Source organism: Schistocerca americana, chromosome 6 (genome assembly GCF_021461395.2).
Source record: "Schistocerca americana isolate TAMUIC-IGC-003095 chromosome 6, iqSchAmer2.1, whole genome shotgun sequence".
Lineage (NCBI taxonomy): Eukaryota > Metazoa > Arthropoda > Insecta > Orthoptera > Acrididae > Schistocerca > Schistocerca americana.
In genome coordinates this window covers 25104961-25113052 of record NC_060124.1, presented here as the reverse complement: position 1 = coordinate 25113052, position 8092 = coordinate 25104961, and the positions used below count along the sequence as shown (strand labels likewise).

The 8092-nt window shown below is 42.0% G+C and overlaps 2 non-coding genes across 2 annotated transcripts; one reads left to right on the top strand and one right to left on the bottom strand.

Annotated features, from left to right (window-relative positions):
- Positions 1 to 3075: 3075 nt before the first annotated feature.
- Positions 3076 to 3149, bottom strand: Trnai-uau. Its single transcript has one exon. It is a non-coding gene; the product is annotated as a tRNA-Ile (tRNA).
- Positions 3150 to 3386: 237 nt separating this feature from the next.
- Trnai-uau lies at positions 3387 to 3461 on the top strand. Its single transcript has one exon. It is a non-coding gene; the product is annotated as a tRNA-Ile (tRNA).
- The last annotated feature ends 4631 nt before the right edge of the window (positions 3462 to 8092 follow it).

Here is an 8092-nt window from a genome sequence, read left to right as displayed (position 1 = left end):
ACAAGTAAAAAGAGCAAATATGTCAAGATATTTTGATTTAAATGGCTTCGAAGCTGCCATATACTTTGTAAAGCTGGTTTCCGTATTTTACATTCCTAACTCTGCCCAGGACATACTCGAATCTTTTTGCTCAACGAGAGAAGCATTTTTCGGTCTGGTACTGTTGTAACGTCCCCTTGGAAAAATTTATAAATGACTGTGCTGGTAAACCTCTACGTTATTTGTTTTTCAAGCAGCTGAGCAGAACTGAACGTACTCAAACAGTTCTCTCTTTACTTATTCTGATCAACACTAAACTGACACACAATATTTTTAGCGCAACGCAATCTGACTTTCAATAATCCCTAAAACAGAATGGCCCTGACTAACAATAACCTATACCTTTCATGAATCACTTACCTCGTTCGTTACTCGAACTATTGCAATACAGCGAGCGCCAATACTGCCAGCTAAATAAAAGATTCTAACTACTGAAGGCACTAACTACTGATAGGCATAGTTAGCAAATGAAAGATTTTGATAGAGAACAAACAATGTATTTACCTTAATAATGTTCAAAAGTCATCATATATATATATATATATATATATATATATATATATATATATATATATATATATATATATCAATTCATGACATCCATCTTTACAAACTTCCTTTTTCTGGGGGACACACGTCCAGATCGTCCGCTCATAGCAACCTCTCAAAACTCTGGCATCTCTCTCCCCACATCCACCACTGCTGGCGGCTCACCTCCAACTGCGCAACGCTACTCGCTGTTCACACCCAACTGCCCAACACTACACAAGCGAATATACCAACAACGAGTCTAAAAAGCTACAGACTGCACACGGCACAGTCAGTGATTTTCATAAAGAGCGCTAAGTGGCGTTGCCAACATAAAAACCTAAACATCCTACTTACACTGTATATGCACGAACTGTGTTGTTATCCTTCTTGGCGTTGCAGCTTTAATGGCCAGCTGACCAGAAAACCCGACGTACTTTGCTAGTACGGTTCTTATTCCGTGCCGCTACTTTGTGTATTGAAGACATGCGAAGTAAGTCCCGCTTTCTCACAAAATCTGCTCAAGGGAATGTTACAATTATCTTGACTTTTTATCCACTTTGTTGCGTTTTCTCTCTGTCATGAGCAGTATGTTTGTACCGACGTGAACAGTTTTGTGAAGGCTGTGTGTGGACCACACGAGAAAAGCTGCCCACGAGTGTGAGGTTATAACTTCGCTATTTTGTTCCCGTCTTCGATGTATCTGCTGTCTACAATGCGAATCACAATTTGTCAATATTTTGAAACCCTGTTATTTTCTCCAACTGTGACGCAGAAGTTAGGATTTGACTCGAAGGTGTCTGCAAGCTTCCTATACAACGGCGCAAAAGTGTGGCTCCCTGCGACGTCACCCTGGGGCTTGGCGACGCTGCAAAAATACAGAAAGGAGGCCACAACTCAGCAGTTCGTGTGAGGTTCAAGACGGATTTATGACGTCATATTGGCACCAAATTTAGCCACGATTCTGCCCAATGGCAACGCGGACGTGTCACACGAAGGGAAGGTCGCCAAACCACCTCTTATATCTCACCACTTCTCTTGAGGCCTCTGCGGTGCAGGTCAGAATCTCGACGCCTCGCGTAGAAATCGCTCGGTTTTCTTACGTGTGGGAGAGGAAAACGTTTCAGATACGCCGCTGCTCAGAATCGACATAAAAAGGCCTCAGGAAGTCAATGAAACCACCCCTTCCCTGGACCGTTGTTTTACACACATATCGCGGTCGTAAACGATTGAAGTGGGATGAGCAACAAAACGAAGTTCTTGTCAAACTCAGAGACGAACTTGGAAACTAGAGACACCCCCGCCACCACCCCAGACGATTCAATACTTATCTAAGGACATGGTGGCACTGAACGTGTTCCGACTATTTGAAGCGTAGCGTGACTCCAATTTATGCTCTGCTATATGGTGTGGAGCCACTAGGGACAATTAAGAACTATTCGACAAAATAATTTGAACCTGATTCGAAGCCGGCCGGTGTGGCCGAGCGGTTCTAGGCGCTACAGTCTGGAACCGCGCGACCGCTACGGTCGCAGGTTCGAATCCTGCCTCGGGCATGGATGTGTATGATGTCTGTAGGTTACAAAATTGTTAAGGCTTTCGTGGCCACTTGTTGACAAACTGCCTATTGACTTCTGTCTCGGGTTCTTCGGCCGACGTTCATCTACTGATTTTTCTGACGTTTCGACAGCACGAGTGGCTGGCATTGTCAAAGCTTCACCCTCCATTGCCGGTGGTGAACCGGCAATGGAGGGTGAAGCTTTGACAATGCCAGCCACTCGTGCTGTCGAAACGTCAGAAAAATCAGTAGATGAACGTCGGCCGAAGAACCCGAGACAGAAGCCAATAGGCAGTTTGTCTGTAGGTTAGTTAGGTTGAAGTAGTTCTAAGTTCTAGGGGACTGATGACCTCAGATGTTGTCCCATAGTGCTCAGAGCCATTTTTGAACCTGATTCGAAACGGAAAAGTGTCGCTCCAAGAGTACCCAGTTCGCCAACACCCTCGGCGCCACCCGTGTAACTTTGTTGGGCGCTTTAAACATTACCCTGTACAGAGACATGCATTTACCGATACCTACGCGCCGTAGCGGTAGCCAACACTTCGACACCTACAGACTTCGCTTGTGGCCAGCAGGCGCTGGTGTGTCTATAGATATTGCCTATACTGCCGTCACGTAGACATCGGTGAATGCACAGGGATATTTTAAAATGCTCACCAATCGTGGCACCGAGTTTTTGACAAACTTTGAGGCGGGGGGGGGGGGGAGGGAGATGGGAGGGGAAGGAGTCTTAAACGGATCATGTCACAGGACGGCGCGGGCACATAGGCGTGTTGAAAAAGCGGAAGCACCCTTTCCACTTTTAAAGTTTAGTCGAATGGCTGTTAACGGCCCATAGTGCTACCGCTCTTTATACCAGAACAAGAACTGCAGTAAATGATGACTAACTGAAACCCTCAGCTGCCGACATGTGTTGATGATATACCTCGATGTGGACAGTTGAAAATGTGTGCCCCGACCGGGACTCGAACCCGGGATCTCCTGCTTATATGGCAGACGCTCTATCCATCTGAGCCACCGAGGACACAGATGAATAGCGCGACTGCAGGGACTTATCCCTTGCACGCTTCCCGTGAGACTCACATTCCCAACTGTCCACAATTCTACACATGTAATGTACCTTATAGACATTTGTCCATCCACTCATTACTCGCGCACGCTTTGGCGATTCCCGTAAGAGTAGAATTGTGGACAGTTGGGAATGTGAGTCTCACGGGAAGCGTGCAAGGAATAAGTCCCTGCAGTCGCGCTATTCATCTGTGTCCTCGGTGGCTCAGATGGATAGAGCGTCTGCCATATAAGCAGGAGATCCCGGGTTCGAGTCCCGGTCGGGACACACATTTTCAACTGTCCACATCGAGGTATATCAACAACACCTGTCGGCAGCTGAGGGTTTCAGTTAGCCATCATTTATTCCAGGGAAAAGCTACACGGCCATCAACAGTATTCTGTTCTTTCGAGAACAGTTACTGTCTTCACATATAAAGAATTGCAGTTATAATCCATCGTCCAGGGCGTGTCAGTAGTGTCTAAGACTGTCAAAAAAAGTCGTTCTGTTGCGCATCACAATGCAAATTGTCCTTTTCAACTGCGAAATGTGTGTAAATGAACGCCCAAGAGAAGGTGTCATTTCACTTATGCGCTCTATGACACCTCCCGAGGCCTTTCCATGTTGCTCCTATATCTGCATCTACATTATACTCCCCAAACCACCTAATGGTGTGTGGCGGAGGGTATTTTCGGTACCACTATCTAATCCCTCCAACCCTGATCCACTCGAAAACAATATGTGGGAAGAATGGTTGTCGGTAAGCCTCTCTATTGGCTCTAGCTTCTCGAATTATCTCCTCGTGGTCTTTAAGCGAGACTTATTTTGGGGGAAGTAATATGTTGTCCGGCTCTTCCCGAAAAGTTCCCTCTCGATATTTCAGTAGTAAGTCTCTCCGTGATGTACAATGCCCCTCTTGTAACGCCTGCTAGTGGTGTTTGGTGGGCATCTCCGTACCTCTCTCGTGGCGACTAAACGGTCCCGTGACGAAACGTGCTGCTCTTCATTGGACCTTCTCTCTCTCTCTCTCTCTCTCTCTCTCTCTGTTCTATCAGTTCTGTCTGGTAGGGATCCCAGATAGATGAACAATACTCAAGAATCGGTCGAAGAAGCGCCTTATAAGCCACTTCCTTCGTCGATGGGTTAAATTTTCTTAAGATTCTTCCTATAAATTTGAGTGTGGCATCTGTTTTTCACACTATTTGTTTTATGTGGTCATTCCACTTAAGGTCGCTCTGGATAGTTGCTCCTAGATATTTTACGGCACGTATTCTTTCCAGCAATTTGTCATCAGCAGTGTAATTGTACAGTAGTCGACTTCTATGTATGCGCAATACATTAAATTTATTTATGTTCAGGGTCAACTGCCAGAACCTGCACCATTCATCAATTCTCTGGAGGTCATCCTGCAAGTCGTTACTATCTTCTGGCGTTGCTACTTCGGTATAGATAACCACATCATCTGTGAACAGCCTTAGGAAACGGCCCTCGCTTTCTACTACATCATTTATATGTTTCGTGGACAGTAACGGTTCTATCACACTTACATCTGTCAGTTTTCTTCCGTTAAGAGCGACGTGTTGAGCTCTGTCTGCAAAGAAGTCTTGAATCCCGCCTCACATCTGCTCCGATACTCTGTAAGTTCGCATTTTTTTTTTCACTAAACGGCAGTGTGGGATGGTCCTCTAAGTAAAACATATGTCGTCTTCTTCACTTCACGTAATAGGCAAATTTCCTGTTACGGTACTCCATCTCTTAGTCTTCCTACTCTTCTTCCCCCATTGCATTTATGACTGAGTGCTTCTACCGGGAATGTTTCTCCATCCATACGGGCTACATGTTCCTTCCATTTTCTCCCATTTTTCTTCCTTTTTTCGTTTAAGTTACATATTCCTAGTTTTTTCCCTTATATCTTCCTCTGTACAGTCTTCCACCTTCCTTAGAAATCTCGTCTCTTGAACCTGTATTCTACTTCCTTGGCGTCTTGTTGTTATCCATGCTTCACTTCCATAAGTAAGGATTGGTACTGCTGTTGTTTTATAAAATTTGAGATAAGTTTCTTTCATAGCTTTATTCTGAAAACTTTTTACAACTATTCCATACATAGAAATAAATTTGTTTAATTTTTGGTCCACCTCATGGTTACATTCGTAAATGCTGTCGCTTCCTAGATATTTAAAATTGTTTAGTTGTTTCAAGAGTTTATTATTCAATACTATTTTAGATCTTACTGATAGTCTGCCCTGAATGCCATTCACTTTCGTTTTATCTACCGACAATACTAGGTTGTAATCTGAGGCTATTTGCTGCATTTATATACACCCATCTGAAGGTCATCTTTATTCTCTGTAATCAGATTTAGGTCATCTGCGCATCAAATTACATTTAGTCTAGTGCCACGATATAAAGAAACTCAATTTATGTTCGACATTTTCCATTTGCCCGTAAGTTCATCTGTATATATATCTATATATAATGAAATGTGTGTTCGAGAAACACAGCATCATTGTTGTACCCCTTCGTTTGTATTCAGTGGCTTTGTTGTTATATTTCCCACATCTATAACAATTTCGGTGTTTATGTGTAGATTCTTAATATCATTTATGAGATGAGATGGATAATCTCGTTCAGCCACGATATTCCGTAGCATTTCTCTATTCACATAATAGAAAGCTTTCTCAAAATCCACAAAAGCAAGATGGTTTCCCTACTAAACCCTCGTCTCTTTTCTGTAACTTGTTACTGTGTAAAAGCGTTGTCAGTAGTTGATCTGCCTTTTATAAAACCTAATTTTTCTTCTGAGTATCACTATTTTAGATAGTATTAATATACAGCGTAACTTAAAAGAAAAAACTAGGAATACAAGATGGCGGATAAATTTTTTTACGTCGATTGCTGATTTGAGAAAGGAATACAGATGAATTTGTTAGAGAAATTAGAAACATAGAACCACATTCACAGCAAACCTGAGTGCATCCTAAATGACCCACTAGAATGAAGAAACCAAATGTACCTCCAAAACTTCATACATTTCTTATAATCTGAAATGACAGGAATAATGAATAATTGTTGGAGAGGATATTTTTCATTCGCCATTACCAGCAGCTTTCAAACTTAAATAATTGAGTGTATATCTTTGAAAACTATCTGTACCATGAAGAAGTACTGTAACATCTAATTTTGACCTGTTATGGATCTGTATCGATTTCTATGTCAATTTTTAGTATTGCTATTGTATAATGTTGTATCTGTCATGGAAATTTTTTGACTATGTATACATGATTCAGTTATGTGAAACTTTTGAGCAATTTTGTTTAAATTATGCTTGTGGATATAAATAACTAATGGAATGATTGTTATGTAATGCTGTACATGACTTTGTCCATAGTTGAGAACATAGGGTTGAATGTGAAAGATGTGGAGAAGTCCCACAGCTAAGGAAGTAGCGTGGCGAGATGGAAAAAAGAGTGGTTGTCGCGCAAGTGGCAACTCGTCCTTTGTGACGGGTAAGGAGTCTGCGCTGAGCAGTGCTGTGGTTAACATCTCGCCAGCAGTAGCGGATCACAGTGGCTCATATTCCTGGGAGTTTTGAGCCCAGAAGAGCTTAAGGGCAGTATTTATGGGCCTGGGATGCTGCATTTGGTGACACTATTATCACGGCGTGGTTTTTGGGCCTATAAAAATATAATTTCGATGGCAAGAGGATATGTAACAGGGCGAGACCAACAGTACTGCCATGACTGCATCACCGTCAAGTTAATATCCACTGCAAATTGCACCACCAGTGCCACCAGCCTTCCACTAAATCTATATATATAAAACAAAGTCGGGTTTATTACAACACTTATAACTCGAGATCTGCTGGACCAATTTTCATGGTTTTTGATTTGTTGGATTTGTCTCCGCCCCGAATAGCAGAATACATCTTAAAAATAATGAAAAATTGACGAATACTTGAAAAAATGCGTTATTTTCCCTAAAAGTTCTTTAGTTTCGGAGCTGTCAAATTTTTTTGTCAAAAGCTGTAAGTAATGATTGACATTTATGCATGCGTTCATAAACTATTTAAAATGGATGAATAAACTATTATGTATATTTAAAAAAAAAAGATTGAAAAATATTACGCGTGCGTTCAGAAATGTGTAATTAATACTTAATCTATATATATAAAAGAAAGTCGTGTTAGTTACACTATTTATAACTGAAGAACGGCTGGACCGATTTGGCTGAAAATTGGTGGAGAGGTAGCTTAGAACCAGGAGACGGGCATAGAATACTTTTTATCCCGTTAGACCGCTATAAAACGTAGTATAACAGAAACGCATCTGGCGTGGAATAACAAAACGCAAATTAGATTTAGTAGTTCAAACGAATGTACCCCTGTTGAACCCCCAACAAAAGGAAGTTTATGATACATTAATGAAGGCAATTGATGATGGAAATAGTGGTTTATACTTCCTGGATGCCCCTGGTGGAACTGGCAAGACATTCCTCATGTCAGTAGTTTTAGCCACAGTTCGTGCGAGATCCAACATTGCGGTTGCAGTTGACTCTTCCGGAATAGCAGACACATTGTTAGAAAGATGCCGTACGGCTCAGTCAGCATTAAAATTACCGTTAAATCTTCAAGCTATTGAATAACCAACTTGTAATATTACAAAAAACTCAGCAGTGGCCGAAGTTTTATCAGCATCCAAGATCTGGGACGAATGCACAACGGCTCATAAACGTGCATTAGAGGCACTTAACCGAACATTGAAAGATCTACGCAATGACTCGAGATGTTTTGGAGGAGCAATGATTTTACTGTCTGGCGAATTCCGCCAAACACTGCCAGTAGTTCCAAGACCAATTGCTGCAGATGAAATAAATGCTTGCCTCAAATCATCGAATCTATGGCGCTTTGTGAAGAAACTTTA